The sequence below is a fragment of the Oncorhynchus tshawytscha genome, linkage group LG07 (assembly GCF_018296145.1).
Source record: "Oncorhynchus tshawytscha isolate Ot180627B linkage group LG07, Otsh_v2.0, whole genome shotgun sequence".
NCBI classification, from domain to species: domain Eukaryota; kingdom Metazoa; phylum Chordata; class Actinopteri; order Salmoniformes; family Salmonidae; genus Oncorhynchus; species Oncorhynchus tshawytscha.
Genome location: NC_056435.1, coordinates 31672947 through 31698121, shown reverse-complemented (window position 1 = coordinate 31698121; position 25175 = coordinate 31672947). Strand labels below are relative to the sequence as shown.

The 25175-nt window shown below is 42.8% G+C and overlaps 1 protein-coding gene across 2 annotated transcripts in view; it reads left to right on the top strand.

Annotated features, from left to right (window-relative positions):
- The window catches only part of LOC112254362 (caM kinase-like vesicle-associated protein), a 94424-nt gene that overhangs the window by 51220 nt on the left and 18029 nt on the right, over window positions 1–25175 (top strand). The gene's annotated exons all lie outside the window — the stretch shown is intronic.

Sequence of the window (25175 nt, the reverse complement as noted above, 5' to 3'; positions counted from 1 at the left end):
GGATGGAACAAGAAGAACTGGAAAGGAATAAGCTACGCAAAGAGCTGTGTCAAAGGTAGCATGTATATATGCAAGAATGTGGTGTGTAGGATTACAGTGCCTTGCGAAAGTATTCGGCCCCCTTGAACTTTGCGACCTTTTGCCACATTTCAGGCTTCAAACATAAAGATATAAAACTGTATTTTTTTGTGAAGAATCAACAACAAGTGGGACACAATCATGAAGTGGAACGACATTTATTGGATATTTCAAACTTTTTTAACAAATCAAAAACTGAAAAATTGGGCGTGCAAAATTATTCAGCCCCCTTAAGTTAATACTTTGTAGCGCCACCTTTTGCTGCGATTACAGCTGTAAGTCGCTTGGGGTATGTCTCTATCAGTTTTGCACATCGAGAGACTGAATTTTTTTCCCATTCCTCCTTGCAAAACAGCTCGAGCTCAGTGAGGTTGGATGGAGAGCATTTGTGAACAGCAGTTTTCAGTTCTTTCCACAGATTCTCGATTGGATTCATGTCTGGACTTTGACTTGGCCATTCTAACACCTGGATATGTTTATTTTTGAACCATTCCATTGTAGATTTTGCTTTATGTTTTGGATCATTGTCTTGTTGGAAGACAAATCTCCGTCCCAGTCTCAGGTCTTTTGCAGACTCCATCAGGTTTTCTTACAGAATGGTCCTGTATTTGGCTCCATCCATCTTCCCATCAATTTTAACCATCTTCCCTGTCCCTGCTGAAGAAAAGCAGGCCCAAACCATGATGCTGCCACCACCATGTTTGACAGTGGGGATGGTGTGTTCAGGGTGATGAGCTGTGTTGCTTTTACGCCAAACATAACGTTTTGCATTTTTGCCAAAAAGTTCAATTTTGGTTTCATCTGACCAGAGCACCTTCTTCCACATGTTTGGTGTGTCTCCCAGGTGGCTTGTGGCAAACTTTAAACAACACTTTTTATGGATATCTTTAAGAAATGGCTTTCTTCTTGCCACTCTTCCATAAAGGCCAGATTTGTGCAATATACGACTGATTGTTGTCCTATGGACAGAGTCTCCCACCTCAGCTGTAGATCTCTGCAGTTCATCCAGAGTGATCATGGGCCTCTTGGCTGCATCTCTGATCAGTCTTCTCCTTGTATGAGCTGAAAGTTTAGAGGGACGGCCAGGTCTTGGTAGATTTGCAGTGGTCTGATACTCCTTCCATTTCCATATTATCGCTTGCACAGTGCTCCTTGGGATGTTTAAAGCTTGGGAAATCTTTTTGTATCCAAATCCGGCTTTAAACTTCTTCACAACAGTATCTCGGACCTGCCTGGTGTGTTCCTTGTTCTTCATGATGCTCTCTGCGCTTTTAACGGACCTCTGAGACTATCACAGTGCAGGTGCATTTATACGGAGACTTGATTACACACAGGTGGATTGTATTTATCATCATTAGTCATTTAGGTCAACATTGGATCATTCAGAGATCCTCACTGAACTTCTGGAGAGAGTTTGCTGCACTGAAAGTAAAGGGGCTGAATAATTTTGCACGCCCAATTTTTCACTTTTTGATTTGTTAAAAAAGTTTGAAATATCCAATAAATGTCGTTCCACTTCATGATTGTGCCCCACTTGTTGTTGATTCTTCACAAAAAAACATGTTTGAACATGTTTGAAGCCTGAAATGTGGCAAAAGGTCGCAAAGTTCAAGGGGGCCGAATACTTTCGCAAGGCACTGTATGTAAAGTTATCTGAACAGTACAGATGGTTACAGTGTTTTCATAACATTGTTGAAGTTTTAAATCTCTTTGTTCTTTGTATCCATAGAGCCAGTTCTTTTGTCCTATGGTCACACTCACTTAGAATGCCTAATAGCATTAATAGCTAGCTGTATGTTACAGTGACTTTTGTGTTGTCTAGCCCTTGCTATCTGCTTGCTTGCTAATTCGGCCTGCTAACTGCTAGCTTGTTTAGCCCCGGTCTGCTAACTGCTAGCTTGTTTAGCCCCGGCCTACTAACTGTTAGCTTGTTAGCACAGGCCTGCTAACTGTCTGAATCGCCGCGTCCCCAGCCAGCCCAACCACTCACTGGACCCATATTTATTTTCAATCTCTTTTCGATTTTTAATTCGATTATACCTTCCGGTAACCTGCTTCACCCAATGTGATACGGAATCGCTATTATCTTTAATTTTTAGAACACATTCAAGAACCTCCAGAAGCTAACCAGCTAACTAGCTACAAGCTATTTAGTCATTGTTAGTCAGTGCTAGCGGCCTTTACCTTCTGCGCAGGCAGCCAGTTTTTTTTTTAGCCTGGATAATACTCGCCAGTCTAGCTTCCCTGTCCCATCTACCGCTGCCCCCTTGACACTGTGATCACTTGGCTACATAGCTGATGCCTGCTGGACACTGATCATTTGGCTACATAGCTGATGCCTGCTGGACTGTCCATTAATCACGGTACTCCATTCTGTTTGTTTATGTTTTTATCTGTCGGCCCCAGCCGCACTCAGGCTCTGTGTGTAGTTAATCCGACCCTCTCTGCCTAGTCAACGCCATTTTACCTACTGTTGTTGTGCTAGCTGATTAGCTGTTGTTGTCTCGCCTACTGTTTTAGCTAGCTCTCCCAATCAACACCTGCGATTACTGTATGCCTCGCTGTATGTCTCTCTCAAATGTCAATATGCCTTGTATACTGTTGTTAAGGTTAGTTATCATTGTTTTAGTTTACAATGGAGCCCCTAGTTCCACTCTTCATACCCCTGATACCTCCTTTGTCCCACCTCCCACACATCCGGTGACCTCACCCATTACAACCAGCATGTCCAGAGATACAACCTCTCTTATCATCACCCAGTGCCTGGGCTTACCTCCGCTGTACCTGCACCCCACCATACCCCTGTCTGCGCATTATGCCCTGAATATATTCTACCATGCCCAGAAATCTGCTCATTTTATTCTTTGTCCCCAACGCTCTAGGCGACCAGTTTTGATAGCCTTTAGCCGCACCCTCATACTACTCCTCCTCTGTTCCGCGGGTGATGTGGAGGTAAACCCAGGCCCTGCATGTCCCCAGGCAGCCTCATTTGTTGACTTCTGTGATCGAAAAAGCCTTGGTTTCATGCATGTCAACATCAGAAGCCTCCTCCCTAAGTTTGTTTTACTCACTGCTTTAGCACATTCTGCTAACCCTGATGTCCTTGCCGTGCCTGAATCCTGGCTCAGGAAGGCCACCAAAAATTCTGAGATTTCCATACCCAACTATAACATTTTCCGTCAAGATAGAACTGCCAAAGGGGGAGGAGTTGCAGTCTACTGCAGAGATAGCCTGCAAAGTAATGTCATACTTTCCAGGTCCATACCCAAACAGTTCGAACTACTAATTTTAAAAACTACTCTCTCCAGAAATAAGTCTCTCACTGTTGCCGCCTGCTACCGACCCCCCTCAGCTCCCAGCTGTGGCCTGTGAATTGATCGCCCCCCATCTAGCTTCAGAGTTTGTTCTGTTAGGTGACCTAAACTGGGATATGCTTAACACCCCGGCAGTCCTACAATCTAAGCTAGATGCCCTCAATCTCACACAAATCATCAAGGAACCCACCATGTACAACCCTAAATCTGTAAACAAGGGCACCCTCATTGACTGGCCCTCCAAATACACCTCCGCTGTCTTCAACCAGGATCTCAGCGATCACTGCCTCATTGCCTGTATCCGCTACGGATCCGCAGTCAAACAACCACCCCTCATCACTGTCAAACGCTCCCTAAAACACTTCTGCGAGCAGGCCTTTCTAAATGACCTGGCCCGGGTATCCTGGAAGGATATTGACCTCATCCCGTCAGTTGAGGATGCCTGGTCATTCTTTAAAAGTAACTTCCTCACCATTTTAGATAAGCATGCTCCGTTCAAAAAATGCAGAACTAAGAACAGATATAGCCCTTGGTTCACTCCAGACCTGACTGCCCTCGACCAGCACAAAAACATCCTGTGGCGGACTGCAATAGCATCGAATAGTCCCCGCGATATGCAACTGTTCAGGGAAGTCAGGAACCAATACACGCAGGAAAGCAAAGGCCATCTTCTTCAGGCAGAAATTTGCATCCTGTAGCTCTAACTCCAAAAAGTTCTGGGACACTGTAAAGTCCATGGAGAACAAGAGGACCTCCCTCCTCCCAGCTGCCCACTGCACTGAGGCTAGGTAACACGGTCACCACCGATAAATCCATGATTATTGAAAACTTCAACAAGCATTTCTCAATGGCTGGCCATGCCTTCCTCCTGGCAACTCCAACCTCGGCCAACAGCTCCGCCCCCCCGCAGCTACTCGCCCAAGCCTCTCCAGGTTCTCCTTTACCCAAATCCAGATAGCAGATGTTCTGAAAGAGCTGCAAAACCTGGACCCGTACAAATCAGCTGGGCTTGACAATCTGGACCCTCTATCTCTGAAACTATCCGCCGCCATTGTCGCAACCCCTATTACCAGACTGTTCAACCTCTCTTTCATATGGTCTGAGATCCCCAAGGATTGGAAAGCTGCCGCAGTCATCCCCCTCTTCAAAGGGGGAGACACCCTGGACCCAAACTGTTACAGACCTATATCCATCCTGCCCTGCCTATCTAAGGTCTTTGAAAGCCAAGTCAACAAACAGGTCACTGACCATCTCGAATCCCACCGTACCTTCTCCGCTGTGCAATCTGGTTTCCGAGCCGGTCACGGGTGCACCTCAGCCACGCTCAAGGTACTAAACGATATCATAACCGCCATCGATAAAAGACAGTACTGTGCAGCCGTCTTCATTGACCTTGCCAAGGCTTTCGACTCTGTCAATCACCATATTCTTATCGGCAGACTCAGTAGCCTCGGTTTTTCTAATGACTGCCTTGCCTGGTTCACCAACTACTTTGCAGACAGAGTTCAGTGTGTCAAATCAGAGGGCATGCTGTCCGGTCCTCTGGCAGTCTCTATGAGGGTGCCACAGGGTTCAATTCTCGGGCCGACTCTTTTCTCTGTATATATCAATGATGTTGCTCTTGCTGCGGGCGATTCCCTGATCCACCTCTACGCAGACGACACCATTCTGTATACTTCCGGCGCGTCCTTGGACACTGTGCTATCTAACCTCCAAACGAGCTTCAATGCCATACAACACTCCTTCCATGGCCTCCAACTGCTCTTAAACGCTAGTAAATCCAAATGCATGCTTTTCAACCGTTCGCTGCCTGCACCCGCACGCCCGACTAGCATCACCACCCTGGATGGTTCCGACCTAGAATATGTGGACATCTATAAGTACCTTGGTGTCTGGCTAGACTGTAAACTCTCCTTCCAGACTCATATCAAACATCTCCAATCTAAAATCAAATCTAGAGTCGGCTTTCTATTCCGCAACAAAGCCTCCTTCACTCACGCCGCCAAACTTACACTAGTAAAACTGACTATCCTACCGATCCTCGACTTCGGCGATGTCATCTACAAAATAGCTTCCAATGCTCTACTCAGCAAACTGGATGCAGTTTATCACAGTGCCATCCGTTTTGTTACTAAAGCACCTTATACCACCCAACACTGCGACCTGTATGCTCTAGTCGGCTGGCCCTCGCTACATATTCGTCGCCAGACCCACTGGCTCCAGGTCATCTACAAGTCCATGCTAGGTAAAGCTCCGCCTTATCTCAGTTCACTGGTCACGATGGCAACACCCACCCGTAGCACGCGCTCCAGCAGGTGTATCTCACTTGATCATCCCTAAAGCAAAGCCAACACCTCATTTGGCCGCCTTTCATTCCAGTTCTCTGCTGCCTGTGACTGGAACGAATTGCAAAAATCGCTGAAGTTGGAGACTTTTATCCCCCTCACCAACTTCAAACATCTGCTATCTGAGCAGCTAACCGATCGCTGCAGCTGTACATAGTCTATCGGTAAATAGCCCACCCAATTTTACCTACCTCATCCCCATACTGTTTATATTTATTTACTTTTCTGCTCTTTTGCACACCAATATCTCTACCTGTACATGACCATCTGATCATTTATCACTCCAGTGTTAATCTGCAAAATTATAATTATTCACCTACCTCCTCATGCCTTTTGCACACAATGTATATAGACTCTCTTTTTTTCTACTGTGTTATTGACTTGTTAATTGTTTACTCCATGTGTAACTCTGTGTTGTCTGTTCACACTGCTATGCTTTATCTTGGCCAGGTCGCAGTTGCAAATGAGAACTTGTTCTCAACTAGCCTACCTGGTTAAATAAAGGTGAAATAAAAAATAACAAAAATGAAAATGCAATTCATTTTGTGTTTCTGTCCCTTACAATCAAGGCATAGTATGACGGTAACTCGATGCACTGCTTTGTAAATGGAAAAATATTTATTTAGGGACACATTTTAGTAAATTCAAAAACTGCAATTCCAGTAGGTTCAACAACAGTACAGTATTTATTTTACCAGGCAAGTCAGTTAAGAACAAATTCTTATTTTCAATTACTGTTCAGGGGTAGAACACCAGATTTGTACCTTGTCAGCTCAGGGCTTTGAACTTGCAACCTTCCAGTTACTAGTCCAACACTCTAACCACTAGGCTACCCTGCCGCCTATTACCATCAGTTCAGCAATAGCGGTTCATCCCTACCACTTCAATGGGAAGCATCCTTCCTCACTTGGCATCTTTTTTTCATAATGTGCTTTCTTGAATTTACTGCACTAAATTTGTCTCTATTTTGCACTCTCACCACTGTAGTCAGCACTTTGAAGGACCTTCAATTAGTGTGGTGCCCACATTTAAACTGAGTCTGCTATTATTTATCTGTGGCATGAGACATGTAATGTCAAATTTATGTGAGACAATTAAAGTGTGTAGCTGAAGCAGCATTGAGGAATAGCAATCTAATGAGTTTAGATGTGCAAGTGGCTCTGTTTGGAGGGGGAGATAGGAGGGGGTCCAACCAATGAATGCACTCGTCTCCCAAAAACTAGAGACATACACTACATGGCCAAAAGTTGAATTAATATGTAGTTGGTCCTCCCTTCGCCGCTATAACAGCCTCCACTCTTCTGGGAATGCTTTCCACTAGATGTTGGAATGTTTAGAGTCAGCCACAAGAGCATTAGTGAGTTCGGGCACTGATGTTGGGCTAGTGAGTTCTGGCACTGATGAACGCAATCAGCGTTCCAATCAGTGGAGGCTGCTGAGGGGAGTATGGCTCATAATAATGGCTGGAATGGAGTATAATGGCTGGGATAGAGTGAATGGAATGCTATCAAACAAATGAAAAACATTTTTAATACCATTCCATTTACTGACGGCCATTATTATGAGCCGTCTTCCCCTCAGCAACCTTCCAATTCATCCCAAAGGTGTTCGATGGGGTTGAGGTCAGGGCTCTGTGCAGGCCAGTCAAGTTCTTCCACACAATCTCGACAAACCATTTCTGTATGGGCCTCGCTTTTTGCACGGGGGGCATTGTCATCCTGAAACTTGAAAGGGCCTTCCCCAAACTGTTTCCACGAAGTTGGAAGCACAGAATTGTCTACAACAGGGCCTCCTAAACTTTTTCAGCCTGGGACCCAAATGAGAAATTCTGTGTTTTCCTGGGACCCAAGCTTAGGAAAATGTGCAACTATACGTAAATATTGATACATTTCATTGCCCTTATGCCAAAAAAAAGAAGCAATATAGACAAAAACAAATAACAATTCGACAGTGGAATACCCATAAATATATTTTCATATTTATTTTCCCCCATTAAAAACAGCAACTGTTGCTGTTAAAATACAATAAATAATTTCATTATGAACTGGAATAAACGGATTGATCACATCATACTGATGTATAACAGAAAACACACACACATACACACAGTCCTAATGAGGAGTGAGGCTGGTTGAAGTTTTCAACAAGCATGTCTATTCTGGGTTCAGTTTTTAACAGTGCTCAGCACTAACACTGTTCCTGTACTTGAGAACCCTAACTTGCATAGGTATGTGGTGCCAAACTGGATCAGAACATCTACTGCTTTCTCAGTCAGGCAGGAGACTGCTTCCTGCTGCAGATGAGCAACCCAGAACTGTTAAAGTGTTTGCCTCAAAAAGCATCTTGCTTCAATCAGTTTATTCCAGTTCAGAATAAAAAATATGACTTGTAACAGCAACAGTTCTAACCTAGACTTTTTTTCAACAATAATTTCTACAGTAAAATGTACAGTAGGCCTGAATTTTTCATCTTCATCTGTACTGTTTCTTAGGGTTGCACTATCAGTAGCTAGCTAGGTTGCTTGGGCTAACGTTACAAGGCCAGGGGATTGTTTGAAAGAGAAACTCACATCTACTCATATGAGATAGTACACCCTTACTTCTGCTTATCATCACCTGTTATAAAATGACAATGCCTTGCTAGTTGACATACTGTTCCACTGTCGAAGCACTGTTTCCTGAAGCATTCTGCCCTGTTCTGAAAGAACTCCCTGTGTTTACCGTCATGTTGTGCCTGGATGTTTGATCAGGACATTTCCCTTCACTGGAACTAAGGGGCCTAGCCCGAACCATGAAAAACAGCCCCAGATCGTTATTCCTCCTCTAAACTTTACAGTTGGCATTATGCATTGGGGCAGGTAGCGTTCTCCTGGCACCTGCCAAACCCGTATTAGTCCGTCAGACTGCCAAATGGTGAAGCGTAATTCATCACTCCACAGAACGCGTTTCCACTGCTTCAGAGACCAATGGCGGCGAGCTTTACACCACTCCAGTTGACGCTTTGCATTGAAAATGGTAATCTTAGGCATGTGTGCGGCTGCTCGGTCAAGGAAACCCAATTTATGAAGCTCCCAACGAACAGTTCTTGTGCTGACATTTCCACTTATAGGGGTAGTTCTAGCAGGAAAGCAATTTGACGAACTGAGTTGTTGAAATTCACTGAGCTCATCAGTACTGACCATTCTACTGCCGATGTTTGTTTATGGAGATTGCATGGCTGTGTGTTTGATTTTATACACCTGTCACTAATGGGCGTCGCTGAAATAGCCGAACCCACAAGTTTGAAGGGGAAGTCCACATACTTTTGTATAGTGTATATTGTAGTGTAGTGTAATTGCTGCCATTTCAGAATGTCTCCCCAGAAGCCACTACATTACTGCTAACATCCTGTGTAAATTAATTTGATTATGTTTCTGATTAATCATTGTAAACTTCAAAGAAAGAAGAAAATAGTTACAAGTTTGCAAGCAAAAACTTTTGTGTGGGTGTGTGTGTGAAGATGTGTGTGTGTGCATACAATGTGCATGTGTGTGTATACGTGTGAATGTACACTTCCTCCAAGTTTGTCAGGCGTAGTAAAAGCGTAGCCACAGGAGAGCAGTATATCTGTTTTTTTTGCTGGAGAGTCAGATATCTCTGTCGGGGCCTGAGTTATACCAGTCATGCTCGTTAATCGCTCAGCCTCCACGGGCCACCCTTCGTCATGAATAATTTGCTGTGATATTGAGCTCCTTCAGAAGAGAACTGTGATTTTTAATGTAATTAGGTGTCCAAAATGCACTACCATCACCTCACATTGATATCTACACACACCCACACCCTTTCATCTTCCACTGCACTGTAGAGTTGACACAGTACTACTAAATAACCTCGGACAGACACACATGTGCAGCTAAATTTAGACAAGGTATTAGTTTCCTGTGCAGATCTGAAAAGACACATACACGTGCAGGATACACTTCACACTTAAATGCACATGTGCATGCATGCGCTCACTCAGGCATACTGTGCAGTGCATAGTATTGCCACACACACACACGGTTTTCTTAGGAAGTATTGTCTCTAACTGTAGTATCATCAAAACAGATCTACATTGTACTCTAACATGCTCTATTTAATTAATAATGCACGGGGGGGGGTGGTATATGGCCAATATACCACAGCTAAGGGCTGTTCTTAAGCACGATGCTATGCGGAGTGCCTGTATATTGATATATTGCCAAAATATAACAAACCCCCGAGGTGCCTTATTGCTATTATAAACTGGTTACCAACGTAATTAGAGCAGTAAAAATGAATGTTTTGTCATACTGTACCTGTGGTATGCGGTCTGATATATCACGGCTTTCAGACAATCAGCATTCAGGGCACAAACCACTCAGTTTATAATTAAGCAATAAGGCACGAGGGTGTGGTATATGGCCAATAAACCACGGCTAAGGGCTGTTCTTTTATGCACGACGCAACACAGACTGCCTGGATACAGTCCTTAGCCGTGGTATATTGGCCATATACCACAAACCTCCGAGGTGCCTTATTGCTGTTATAAACTGGTTACCAACATAGCAGTAAAAACATTTTTTTTGTCATACCCGTGGTGTACGATCTGATATACCACCCAGTTTATAATGTCTAGCGTCTCTCATCGTGACATGGGCTGAGTACAGTCTAGATTACCTGAGGTATAACCTACAACCTTTGCGACCAACTAATACAATGTTATGATCTATACTAGTGATGTACCGATATGACATTTTTGGCCGATACCGATATCCGATATTTTCCTTACCAAAAAAACGATACCGATAACCAATATTTAACATTTTAGCAGCCTTTAAGCATTCTAGTACAGTTAAATAGTTAACACACACACATGGTCGCAGCGGTCTAAGGCACTGCGTCTCAGTGTAAGAGGCGTCACTACAGTCCCTAGTTCGAATCCAAGGTGTATCACAGCTAGGTGACATCATCTAAAATAACCCTAATTTATAAGGCAGTTCTTATTTGATTAACGGTAGTCAGACCCATCTATGTGAAGCTAGCCACAATAAGGATTAACCACAATAGTGGCCTTTGCGGTTAGCCTTCAAAATAAAAGTATGGCATAATTCTATTATTTGTATTAATTTGCATCACTGTCACTACTTTTATCTTGAAGGCAAACCGCAAAGTCCACTATTGCCTAATCCTTATTGTGGCTAGCTTCACAACACATAACCCGGTCCGGTCGAGCCTCAATAGCCAGAGGAAGCTAGCTGACTCCTTATGACATTAGCTTTGGGCAACAGAGTTAAGTAGCTGGCTAGCTATTTCTTTTCCTGAACTGAAGTTCAATTTCAATGGGCGAACAACAAATGGCAACCTAGCTAATACTTACTCACAATGATTCCTAAATCATTGCTAAGAATAATGAAAATGACTGCAGTTTCTACTGGTCATTGTTTTCAGGCCGGTTGTATTGGTGCTAGCTAGGTACCAAGCTAAAGCTAGCTACCCCAGAAGTTGCAATGATGCTGTGATGTACAAATGATGCTTTATTACCAACGCGGTATTTTGTACAACTTTCACAGTGCTACTGTATCTTTTTTGACATGCAAAGACCCAAATGGCGTTCCATAGTATGTATGTCGTGAAGCTAATAGCAGTGACGCTATTACTGTGTAACTCCGGTAGGGCAACATCTGAAAAATAGCGCACTTGGTAGTGTGTACCGGTGCTTGACCAGTCGGCGAAAGCCAACATCACCCACGACAGAGAACGGTTTAGTGTCAAGGGCAATGAATTCCATTATCTTGCCTTTGAGTTGTCTCGCTGAAATGTTCTTTCTCTTTCAAATGACTCGTTGACTGCTCGATCCACACAGCAGACATTGTGTGGGCTAGGAGAGGAATGCTGTGTTGCGCGTCTAGCGTAACATTTTACGTGCTGTCATTACGTCATGTATCTACGTTATATAGGTATGCACGGTAGCTTTGACATCGGTTTTTAACATCGGAGTTAAGCTAAATATTGGGCGATGCTGATGTTGGCATTTTTAGCTAATATTGGCCGATTCCGATATGTTCACCGATATATCGTGCATCCCTAATCTGTACATGTTTTGCAGGAATTAACTTGCATGTGTTACGGATGTGAAACGGCTAACTTAGTTAGCGGTGTGCGCTAAATAGCGTTTCAATTGGTGACGTCACTTGCTCTGAGACCTTGAAGTAGTAGTTCCCCTTGCTCTGCAAGGGCCGTGGCTTTTGTGGAGTGATGGGTAACGATGCTTCGTGGGTGACTGTTGTTGATGTGTGCAGAGGGTCCCTGGTTCGCGCCCGGGTATGAGCGAGGGGACGGTCTAAAGTTATACTGTTACACATGTACATTTTACATTTCTGATATCAAGATCATTGTGAGTTTGAATCATATATAGACTATATATACAAAAGTATGTGGACACCCCTTCAAATTAGTGAATTTGGCTACTGCAGCCACTCATTTTTGACAGCACACAGCCATTCAATCTCCATAAACATACATTGGCAGCAGAATGGCCTTACTGAAGAGCTCAGTGACTTTCAACATTGCACCTTTCCAACAAGTCAGTTTGTCATATTTCTGCCCTGCTAGAGGTGACATAGTTAACAGTAAGTGCTGTTATTGTAAAATAGAAACGTTTAAGAGCAACAATGGCTCAGCCGCGAAGTGGTAGGCCAAACAAGCTCGCAGAACGGGACAGCTGTGTGTCTTGATGCATGCAGAACGTACAAATCATCTGTCCTCGGTTGCAAAGGAAACAATGTCAGCACAATAACTGTTTGTAAGGAATTCCATGAAATGGGTTACCTTGGCCAAGCAGCCACACACAAGCCTAACTAACATGCTGACCAGACCGGAGACGTGGCATGCGCGAGCATCACAAAATCAATGTAGAAATCCATGTTATTCAATTATTGCACCCACACTGCTCGCGCGCGCCAACAAGCGTCTGCGATGCCAAGGGCTAAAATAAAAGTAATTCCTATTTCTGACGCAGATCGTGCTGAAAGTCTCTTCCATCTCCTCATTGATTAATAGCAGGTACCCACGTGCCATCTCCTCATTGGTTATACCCACGTGGGTATAACCACCCCTGTTGCCGGTTGTCATGGTAATACTATGAAAGTTTAGATGCGATCACCATATAAGTTCAAAGATGAAAAAGCCTGGAAGGAGGAGAGATGACTAGAAACGATTCCGTTGGCCGTTTTATGTGTGGATTAATTGTCGGAGTAGAGGTCCTTGTGCATTTCAGGTTAAATAACAACTCAATGTTTATAACCCAGGACAAATTAGCTAGCAACAGCAAGCTAGCTAAATAGGACAAATTAGCTAGCATATGCAAGCTAACTAGCTAAATTACCATAAATGTTTAATGCTTTTCGACCTGTCTCCAAAATAATGTCATTGGTTCAGAGTTTGTTTTGATATTTTAACCTGCGTGTCGTGATCACGTTTGGTGTAGGGGGACAAAATACATTTATGCATGATAGCGCACAACTGCGCACGCGCGGAGCCGGTTTAGGTTGCGTGTAAGATCACCATGCGCAATGCCAAGCGTCGGCTGGAGTGGTGTAAAGCTCGCCACCATTGGACTCTAGCAGTGGAAACAAGTTCTCTGGAGTGATGAATCATGCTTCACCAACTGGCAGTCCTACAGACAAATCTGGGTTTGGTGGATGCCAGGAGAACACTACCTGCACAAATGAAAGGAAGCAAGTCCCCGCAGCAATGTCCCAACATCTTATGGAAAGCATTTCCAGAAGAGTGGATGCTGTTATAGCAGCAAAGGGGGGACCAATTCCATATTAATGCCCATGATTTTGGAATGAGATGTTAGACAGGCAGGTGTCCACATACTTTTGGTCATGTAGTGAATATATAGGTTAAAACATATTGATGGATCAACTACCAACACTGAATATAACACTCCTGTAGTGTCTCACATTCAATGTCTCTGTGACTGTATTACCAGGGCTCTGCCATGGTTAAAACGGAGAGGGTGGCAAAAAGGGATTTCTTCTGTTCACCCTGGCAGCTTACAGGATGCGGAGAGGAGCTGCTGGCATACATAGATCTCTGGTTATCTCTGTTATGAAACAAGAATAGTCAGATTAATGCCTCTGGCTTTGACTGTAACAAATGACAATTCATATGATATGTTACAAATTCAATGTTTTTGGGGGGTGGGGGCTAACATTAGCTAGGTGGCTAACATTAGTTAGTTACGGTTACTGGTCCAGCACTCTAACCACTAGGCTATTTGCCCCCCCAAAGTGTTAGCTGACATGCTACGTAGCAAAAAAATTATAAGTAGTTGCAAAGTTGCTAATTAACTAAAATGCTCAAGTTGTCCGTGATGAGATTATAACATGCAACCTTTCAGTCGCTAGACATTCACATTTTACGCCCACCCACCCTCCTTCCTTTAGTTTAGCCTTAAATCATCTTCTGTCTTATGTAACCATATCAAACACAACATATCATACTAATTTGAGTGTCCTGGATTTTTGTATGTTACGTCTAGTCTATGAGACCAGCCTGGACAGTTGGGAGGGTTGAGAAGGCAGCACAGCTCAGAGGGAATGACTGACAATGCTGCTGTGGCAAAACTGCATTGGGGAAACTGTAAGAAGCAGCAGTTCCAAAGGCTGTATAATGCACACGGGCTTCGAGGAGCTGTCACTGACAGTGAAGGGAAGTTCGTCTCTTTTTACTGAATCTGATCTTTTCTACTTGTTCAGTGAAAATAACAAATCTTTTGACTCAATGTCACGGACACTATCTGATGTGTGGAAACATTTCACTGCAGGTAATGTAGAAGGAAAAGCTGTGTAAATTTGCAAATACTGTGCCAAATCATATATGAAGAATGCAACAAAGATGCAGAATCATCTAGCCAAGTGCTTAAAGTTCCCTCAGCGTTCACGACAAGCAACCTCTGACCAAAGTCCCTTTACTTCTATTCGAGGTGAAAATTATGAATCAGACACCTTATTGATAGCAACAGCTCATGGTCCTCCTGGAATCAGAAGTTTTTTTGACTCAATAGAGGAACGTAGGCAGAGAAATGCTGATGAATGTCTTGCTCAATCCTGTGTATGCAACTGATTCACCTCTGATGCTCACAGGCAATGTGTATTGGAAGAGATTTCTGAATGTTCTTCGCACAGCATACACCCCTCCAACCAGACATGCTATATCTACTCATTTGCTCGATGTAGAGTTCAAGTGAAGGTCAAGCAAATCATAGAGAAAGCAGTCTGTATTGCAATCATTTCTGATGGGTGGTCGAATGTTCGTGGGCAAGTAATAATTAACTACATCATCTCCACCTCTCAACCAGTATTTTATAAGAGCACAGACACAAGGGACAACAGACACAACAGTTTCTACATTGCAGATGAGCTGAAGGCAGTCATCCATGACCTTGGACCACAGAAGGTATTTGCGCTGGTGACAGGCAATGCTACGAACATGAAGGCTGCTTGGTCTAAAGTGGAGGAGTCCTACCCTCACATCACACCCATTGGCTGTGCTGCTCATGCATTGCATCTTCTCCTCAAGGACATCATGGCACTGAAAACAATGGATACCCTCTACAAGAGAGCCAAGGAAATGGTAGGTATGTGAAGGGTCATCAAGTTATAGCAGCAATCTACCTCACCAAGCAAAGTGAGAAGAATAAGAGCGCCACATTGAAGCTGCCCAGCAACACCCATTTGGGTGGTGTTTTTATCATGTTGTACAGTCTCCTGGAGGGGAAGGAGTCTCTCCAACAAATGGCCATATCACAGTCTGCCGATATGGACAGCCCCATCAAGAGGATCCTCCTGGATGATGTATTTTGGGAGAGAGTGGTAAGCAACCTGACACTCCTGAAACCTATAGCAGTAGCCACAGGATTGAGGGAGACAATGCCATCCTGTCTGATGTTCAGACTTTGCTTGCAGATGTAAGAGAATAAATCTGTACTGCCCTGCCCACTTCACTGTTGCTCCAAGCAGAGGAAACTTCCATTCTGAAATACATCAAAAAGCGTGAAGACTTCTGCCTGAAGCCCATACACGCCGAAGTGTACATGCTGAACCCCAAGTATGCTGGCATGAGCATCTTGTCTGGTGCAGAGATCAACAAGGCCTATGGTGTCATCACTACTGTCTTGCCACCTTGGTCTGGATGAGGGCAAGGTTCTTGGCAGTCCGGCGAAGTACACTTCCAAGCAAGTTCTTTGAGATGGAGATTCAATATGGCAGTCGTGCTAACATAACTCATCAGCCATCTGGTAGATCTGAGGCTCTTTCCCCTGTTGCCTCCATCATCCTCCAAATCCCACCAACATCAGCCATCTCAGAGCGCAACTCGTCCTTGTTTGAGAACACACACAGCACAGCACGCAACAGGCTGACCAATGCAAAGGTTGAAAAATTGATGGCCATCCGGGCAAATTAGAGGCTTTTTGAGCCTAACAACGAGCCATCCTCAACCAGGTTGGAAAGTAACAGTGAAGATGAGGCCTCAGAGTTTGATGTTCCAGAGGTGGACATTGAGGAGGTCCAGGGAGAAGACGGAGCTACGGACGGAGCTACGGTTGAAGTCGGAAGTTTACATACAACTTAACATTTAAACTCAGTTTTTCACAATTCCTGACATTTAATCCTAGTAAAAATGCTCTGTCTTAGGTCAGTTAGGATCACCACTTTATTTTAAGAATGTGAAATGTCAGAATAATAGTAGAGAGAATTTTTTATTTCAGCTTTTATTTCTTACATCACATTCCCAGTGGGTCAGAAGTTTACATACACTCAATTAGTATTTGGTAGCAATGCCTTTAAATTGTTTAACTTGGGTCAAACGTTTCGATTAGACTTCCACAAGCTTCCCACAATAAGTTGGGTGAATTTTGGCCCATTCCTCCTGACAGAGCTGGTGTAACTGAGTCAGGTTTGTAGGCCTCCTTGCTCGCACATGCTTTTTCAGTTCTGCCCACAACTTTTCTATAGGATTGAGGTCAGGGCTTTGTGATGGCCACTCCAATACATTGACTTTGTTGTCCTTCAGCCATTTTGCCACAACTTTGGAAGTGTGCTTGGGGTCATTGTCCATTTGGAAGACCCATTTGCGACCAAGCTTTAACTTCCTGACTGATGTCTTGAGATGCTGCTTCAATATATCCACATCATTTTCCTACATCATGATGCCATCTATTTTGTGACGTGCACCAGTCCCTCCTGCAGCAAAGCACCACCACAACATGATGCTGCCACCCCCGTGCTTCACGTTTGGGAAGAGGTTCTTCGGCTTGCAAGCCTCCCCCTTTTTCCTCCAAACATAACGATGGTCATTATGGCCAAACAGTTCTATTTTTGTTTCAAAGGACATTTCTCCAAAATGTATGATCTTTGTCCCCATGTGCAGTTGCAAACCGTAGTCTGGCTTTTTTTATGGCGGTTTTGGAGCAGTGTCTTTTTCCTTGCTGAGCGTCCTTTCAGGTTATGTCGAGATAGGACTTGTTTTACTGTGGATATAGATACTTTTGTACCTGTTTCCTCCAGCATCTTCAGAAGGTCTTTGGCTATTGTTCTGGGATTGATTTGCACTTTTCGCACCAAAGTACGTTCATCCCTAGGAGACAGAACACGTCTCCTTCCTGAGTGGTATGATGGCTGCGTGGTCCCATGGTGTTTATACTTGCGTACTATTTTTTGTACAGATAAACGTGGTACCTTCAGGCGTTTGGAAATTACTCCCAAGGATGAACCAGACTTGTGGAGGTCTACAAATGTTTTTCTGAGCTCTAGGCTGATTTCTTTTGATTTTCCCATGATGTCAAGCAAAGAGGCACTGAGGTTGAAGGTAGGCCTTGAAATACATCCACAGTTACACCTCCAATTGACTCAAATGATGTCAATTAGCCTATCAGAAGCTTCTAAAGCCATGACATCATTTTCTGGAATTTTCCAAGCTGTTTAAAGGCACAGTAAACTTAGTGTATGTAAACTTCTGACCCACTGGAATTGTGATACAGTGAATTATAAGTGAACTAATGTCTGTAAATAATTGTTGGAAAAATTACTTGTGTCATGCACAAAGTAGATGTCCTACCCGACTTGCCAAAACTATAGTTTGTTTACAAGAAATTTGTGGAGTTGTTGAAAAACGAGTTTTAATGACTCCAACCTAAGTGTATGTAAACTTCCGACTTCAACTGTAACTGCTGTTTGTTGAGATATTGCTTTTATTGTGTTGCAGCAAACGGCCTGGTCGCCCGTAGTGTATGTAAACTTCCGACTTCAACTGTATACTGTATTCCACACAAAAAGATGAAGCCCTTGCATTGCTGTAGTAGCCTCTTCATGTAATCTATTGGTCAGGCCCAGATGGTCATGGGGCCGGAACATAATTACAAATCACTTGTAGAGTGTAAATTGACTGCAATATGCCCAAACAGATGTATTTTTTGACTAAAACATAGTCATTTAAAACCTTGCTTACATTTATTTACGATCACATATATCTCTCTATTATGCGTGGGAATATTTTGTAACAGATATCCAAAATTAATATCACTTGGAGCTGATTTGCTGGTGTTATTACAGTCTTTTATGTCCAACATTTAAAAAAGGATTACAAAAAAGGTTGTATTTCTTTTGCTCAGAAATCTTGGGAGGGGGCAAATAAAATCACCCACAGACCAATGCAGGCCGCCAGTTGGGGAACCCTGCTGTAGTCTTCAGTTCACTGTAGATGAATAGTCATGGACTCCTAGCAGGACTAAAGTTACGGTAATTGAGGTGACACAGGGTGAGTGAAGTAAGTGAAGAGGGTATACATAGGAGGTATATAGGAGGAATGGCTGCAGGAGATATCTTCTACTAATGAAATTGGAGATTCACTGAAAAGAAAACTAGTCACACAGATATAGAACTCTATGAATTGGAAGAATCTGTGAAAATATATGACTACAGCGTAGCTGTGACATGTTTGTCTGACCGGATACAAAGCAGCTGTACGGGGATAAGCTGAACATTGGGTCATGGCTTTTGAATCAGCTCCAGGAATTAAAGTATATTTGGCTGCTTTGCAAAACCGCCAGTCACCAATGGTCCTTCACAGGCACTGTCTGGTGAGCAAATGAAGATGTAATGTATTCATCAGAGAGGTCGTCTGTGTGAGGTGCAGACAGACAGACAGTGGGCAGAAAGACGCACAATCTGAGCTAGGAGTGGATAGAGAGAGAGAGAGAGAGGGGGATGGTAATTATGACACAAAGAGAGAGAGAGGGAGAGAACTGCCTGCCTTCTTGAGCCGACTGTTGAGCAAATGCCGCGGGACACATCGATTCTCATATACAAGAGACATCAACCACTACAGGCCCAGACCGGCAGACATCAATAATTAATCTGACTGTCCCTCTCTCCTCTCTCTCCATCTCTCCCTCAGTCTTCATTCTAATCCTCCTTCCTTTACACTGGTGATTGATGCCTATTCCCTTCAACCCGTTTATTCACAATCCGGGGTTGTTATCCTGCTCCTTTTTCCTTGTTATACTCTTTCTTCTCTCTCAACTCAACATCCCTCCCTGGAATGCAATGGTTGAAACAGCAATTCTAATATGCTGCATTGCAACTTTCATTAGTAGGCTAAAAGCCAGTGGAACTGTGCAGTAAAAGTTTTTTTTCTTCAAAATATACTGAACAAAAATATCAACGCAACATGCAAAAATGTCAAAGATTGTACTGAGTTAGTTCATATGCAGAATGTTGTTCTTTCCCAGCGAGCTTTTTCAAGGAAGCAATGTCTCAGTATTCACTACTTGACTAAAGTAATGTTTTGTACACACTAGGAAATAACCCTTAACCAATGTATAAGGGCTTGTTTTCCCCCGTAACCCATATAAAGGCTTCAATGTTTACCACTTTGCTTGCTTTGATTTATAGTTATGTTCACTTTCGTTCAAAACAATTATTCAGCAAACAATGATGGGATGGAGTTAAGTGCCAAAAACATTTGAGTAAATGAGGGATAGATAGTATATTGAAAGCAGGTGCTTCCACACAGGTGTGGTTCCTGAGTTAATTAAGCAATTAACATCCTATCATGCTTAAGGTCATGTATGAAAATTCCCAATTGGCCATTATTTTGGCTACCATGGCTAGAAGAAGAGATCTCAGTGACTTTGAGGGATGTTAGAGTGGGTCTCAAAGGAGCATAGGGTGTTTAAAGTGTGTGTGTGTGTGTCAGGGTTTCCGTTAGCTGGTAATAGCCGGCTTTTGGCCCCACAAAAATATGAAAAGCCGGTAAATAAAATTGACGCTGGCCAATTGTCAGGGAGTAGAAAATTAATCCAATTGCAAAATAATGCATTTTAGCCTATTAATTGATTGAAATACCAGTCGATGTACTGTGAGGCCTGCTGATACAGCTCAAACAGCTGTTTGTTGCTGCTGGATGAAAAATGTGTTTTAATAAGCCCAATCATTGCGTAACAATTCTAAAGGCACGCGTATAAAAAAAACACTAAAAAAAACAATGGCTACGATTAAAAATAGCTACTATTTTTATTTCTTAACTAGTAATTGAAGCGTGCTTCCCATTCGCCATTCACACACCACTTTGAAATGAGCTGGAGGCAGAATGCATTTAGATTTTTTGAAATCGGAATGTTTTACTGCATATTATGAGGCATGTCTTTACTTCAAAGTAGCCTAACCAAAATCATATGCCATTGAAACCAGTAGCATTTTTATTTTATGTTCTATTGGTTTTCATATCAACTTTCTTTCATTGTCGAGTAGCCACAGGCACAATCCTAGTCATATTAGCAACTCATGCTAGTTGTTGCATATTTGTAATGGATATTTTAATCTCTCACAGGAAACCGCTCACAATGGTGCTTTCCCGCTATTTGCATTATGGAACTAACATTAGCTCGAAGCCTACTGCCTCATTGCATTTTTATGTTTTTGACATGTAGCCTCGGCCTACTGGTTGTATGATTTTGGGATCTATCATCCTACAACTTTCCCAAAGTCTGTTTGTAATAGGCTATTTCTTTCTTGCACAGAACGGTAAGCTGACCAATAGAATATGTCAACTTTTCTACTATGGAGGATTGTAAATGTGGGCAATTACTCTTACATAGGCAGCGCGTGGGTTTCAAGTTCAGGGAAGCTCATTTAGAACCATGAAAATGCACCTTTGTAATAACGTATTCCATGCATCCTTGCATTTGCAGACTTATGTAAAATAACCTACTGTTCCTAATGTGATGATTAGATTGGATAATCATAATGTTATATGACTGGGGACATTAGCAGAATCTTTTTTAATACGACAAAAATGACAGGGTAGGTTACTCTGCTGACACTGACAAACAGATCAATTAAAACGACGTTGTCTGATCCATATAATTGGCCTACGAAAAAGGGAGACAGAAATACAATATGATGTCCATCTAACCTGGAGGAGGAAATTGTTGTCCAAAAACAAACAAAAGTGTCACTGACCCAATGATAAAGACAGTGAATATGCACACTCACTGGGGATATGACCGATGTTCTCCACGGTTGAGAATTTTGATAACTAAAAGACAGATTGGAGTCTTTTCATTGTCTTCTTTTTACAGCAATTGCCATTTGTTTTCCAAACTGTTTTTCAGCCATTGTATTTTTAAATATTGCAATTATGGGTTGCTCTGCTTTTCACTGACACTCGCAACTCAACAATCATCTATTTGGTATTTGCAGCGTGCTCTGCCCAACTATGCAATTTAAGACAATCCACTTTTTTTTAAAGAAGCTAATGATCAATCCTCTGTGGCCAAATCATGCTTTCTGGTGTAGTAGCCTATTTTGAATGATATATTTATTTCTCTATAGACAGGAGTTAGCTAGTTAGGCTATGTCATTTTGGCAATTTAATTCATTTTACTTGCAGGAAAGCTTCCCCTAGACTTAGGGACGCGTGGCGCATTGTAAAGATGGGGAGAGGTCTGTCCGTAATAAAGAGATGCTTTGCTTTTTTGAGACCACACTCCAAAAAGCAAGTTCTGCAGGCTCTAGTTTAGTCTAATTTTGATTATTATCTAGTCGTGTGGCCCAGTGCTACAAGGAAAGACCTAGTTATGCTGCAGCTGGCCCAGAACAGAGCAGCACGTCTTGCTCTTCATTGTAATCAGAGGGATGATATAAATACTATGCATGCCAGTCTCTCTTGGTTAGTAGTTAAGGAGAGACTGACAGCATCACTTATTTTTATAAGAAACGTTAATGTGTTGAAAATTCCAAAATGTCTGCATAGGCTACTTACACACAGCTCTGACACACACACTTACCTCACCAGACATGCCACCAGGGGTCTTTTCACAGTCCCCAAATCCAGATAAAAGTCAAGAAAGCGTACAGTATTATATAGAGCCATTATTGCATTGAACTTGGTTCCATCTCATATTGCTCAAATAATCAGCAAACCTGGTTTCAAAAAACAGACAATGCAACACTTGACTGCACAGCACCTCTCCCCTATGTGACCTAGATAGTTTGTGTTTATGCGTTGATATGTAACTTAAGAAATGTATGTAGTTCTGTCCTTGAGCTGTTCTTTTCTATTCATGTTCTGTATTATCTCATGTTTTGTGTTAACCACCAGGAAGAGTAGCTGCTGCTTTTGCAACAGCTAATGGGGATCCTAATAAAATACCTAAAAATGTAATGGTGGGATTAGGCAGGAAGGCTGTACTCTACCGTCTTCAAATTGCTCATCTTAATTCAGTAAAAATGATGCACGCTGTTGCATCCGAGTTGCATGTTCTTTTAAGATGAATTACCATAAACAAAATGTGATTCCTGTCATTCTGAGAACCGTGGGTGGATGCCCTAATCAGGTTACACAACCAATGGATATGGTTCCGGTAAATTTCTTAAATGTCTTGTGAATTAAAATGCTGCCGGTCAAATGTCCGGCGCCACATTTTCCTAACAGAAACTCAGGTGTGTGTGTGTGTGTGTGTGTGTGTGTGTGTGTGTGTGTGTGTGTGTGTGTGTGTGTGTGTGTGTGTGTGTGTGTGTGTGTGTGTGTGTGTGTGTGTGTGTGTGTGTGTGTGTGTGTGTGTGTATGTGTATCAGTCACCAGATCTCAACCCAATTGAACACTTATGGGAGATTCTAGAGCGGCGCCTGAGACAGTATTTTTCCACCACCATCAACAAAACACTAAATTATGGAATTTCTCGTGGAAGAATTGTGTTGCATTCCTCCAATAGAGTTCCAGAATGTATGGCAAGGCGCATTGAAGCTGTTCAATGCTGATTCAAAGTTCATCGGAGACATCCTTGACCTTTTTAGGACTTTTTTCTGTTATACATCCAGGATGGATAACGTTCATTAGCATATCTGCATGCAAGGCAGCTTTACCTTTCACAGTGTAATGGTTGCAAATGCAATAATTCACTTTTGTATTGCCTTTGGTTTAAATAAATTTGATTTCACCGAATTGGATGGGCAACTTTCATTTCGTTTAGACATTGTGATAGGAATTAGAAGGTGTTTAAGAAACGCTTGCATTTTTTCTGTCTCCTGTAATGTTGCAGGGAAGGTGGGCGAGGCCCCTACCTCATATGGTATACATGGCTAGAGAAATAGGCTCTGGAAAGTATGTACTACTGTATGGAAAGATTGTACTTTATGGATATTGTCCACGATGTGTACCGTTGAAGTCCGTCAGAACTCTGTAATTGATTGTTTTGTTGCCATACTCTATTGCTAGCAGTGCACTTATTCAGGCCACAAGGATTATGACTAACACACAAAACATCTCAGGGAGCATAAAGAGCCATCCGGAAGATGTCGTAGATGTGAATCAGAAAATATGGTGCCCTTTTGGTTTACTTCTTTATGGCTAGATGCAGCATTTAATTTGTTTGCCAGGGGTGATCTTTGGCTGGGCCTGCATTGCCTCTGACAGCACTGACATTCAGCCCACACTTAACCAGCCAGCAAGCCAGCCAGCCCCTAGCCTGGTCCCCTCCCCTCTCCACTCCATCACACTCTCAAGCCTCACACTAAGAAAGCAACACACTATTCTCTAACCTGTCTCCACAGTGGCAATTTTCCTGCAATTATCACGTTACTCGTTAATCTAAAAGGCCAATTCAAGAGAATACAGTAGGATCTCTTCAATTTGCGCTAGACTCCACTGCACTTAATGCTTGATTGGTTCTTTTCTGCCATCTTCATAGTATTTCAAGTTGCTAATACTGGAACAATCACATCAGTTTTGCAAATACTTTTCAAAGTCACTCACACCATCAGAGCATGTATTTCAATGTTTACAGGCTGACTACACGCGAGCATTGCAAAATACATTTAGAAATCTATATTATTAAATTATTGCACCCACACTGCTCGCGTACCAACGAGCATCTGCGTTGTCAAGGGCTAAAATAGAAGTCAGTTCTATTTGTGACGCAAATGACACTGCAAGTCCTGCCTCTCCCATCTCCTCATTGGTTTATAGAAGCAGGCACCCACGTGCCATCTCCTCATTGGTTATACACACGTGGGTGACTGAAAGACAAACGAGGTCAGTGGCGGTAATGCACCTAATTTATGAAAGTTGCCAATCGCAATATAAAGTCAAGAGAAGAAAAAGCCAAAAAGGAGAGATGACTAGGAAAGATTCGGTTGACCATTCTATGTGTGGATTAATTGTCGGAGCAGAGAACCTTTCAGGTAAATTTCAGGTAAAATAACAACTCAATGTTTATATCCCAGGACATATTAGCTAGCAACAGCAAGCAAATTAGCTAGCAAGTGGATTCTAGCTAGCTAAATTGCCATAAATGTTTAATGCTTTTCGACCTGTCCCCAAATTAATGTAATTGGTTCAGAGTTTGTTTTGATATTTTAACCTGCATGTCGTGATCGCGTTTGGTGTAGGGGACAAAATAAATGTATGCACGATGGCGCACAATGGCGCGCACGCGTGCAGCCGGTTTGGGTTCCATGTTAGGTTGAAGTGGAGTAATAACATGTCCTCATAGCCTTTATTTTCGGTGACCCTCTCTCTCATCAGAGTGCGAGACAGTAAATGGCAAATATTAGAACATCAGCGACCTTCTGACACCAGTCTTTCTTTAGTCCATACGGTTGTTGTCCTGCCCCTCCATATTGACCGTATCATAGTCACTCAATTCCAGGGAGGGAAAGCAATATCTGAGTCGTCCTGACCCTACAGCAATCCCCAGGGTTTAGGACGGATGAAAGAAATGAATGTCAAGAATGTTCGTCTTAGAATGGTGGGAATGTGTTGCAAGAAAGAGGGAGGAAATAGAGAGGGAGAGCACAGACAACACTGCACCAATTTCACACACTTTGTCCATTGCATGAGAGAAAAAGGAAAGGAAAGGAAAGGGGGAT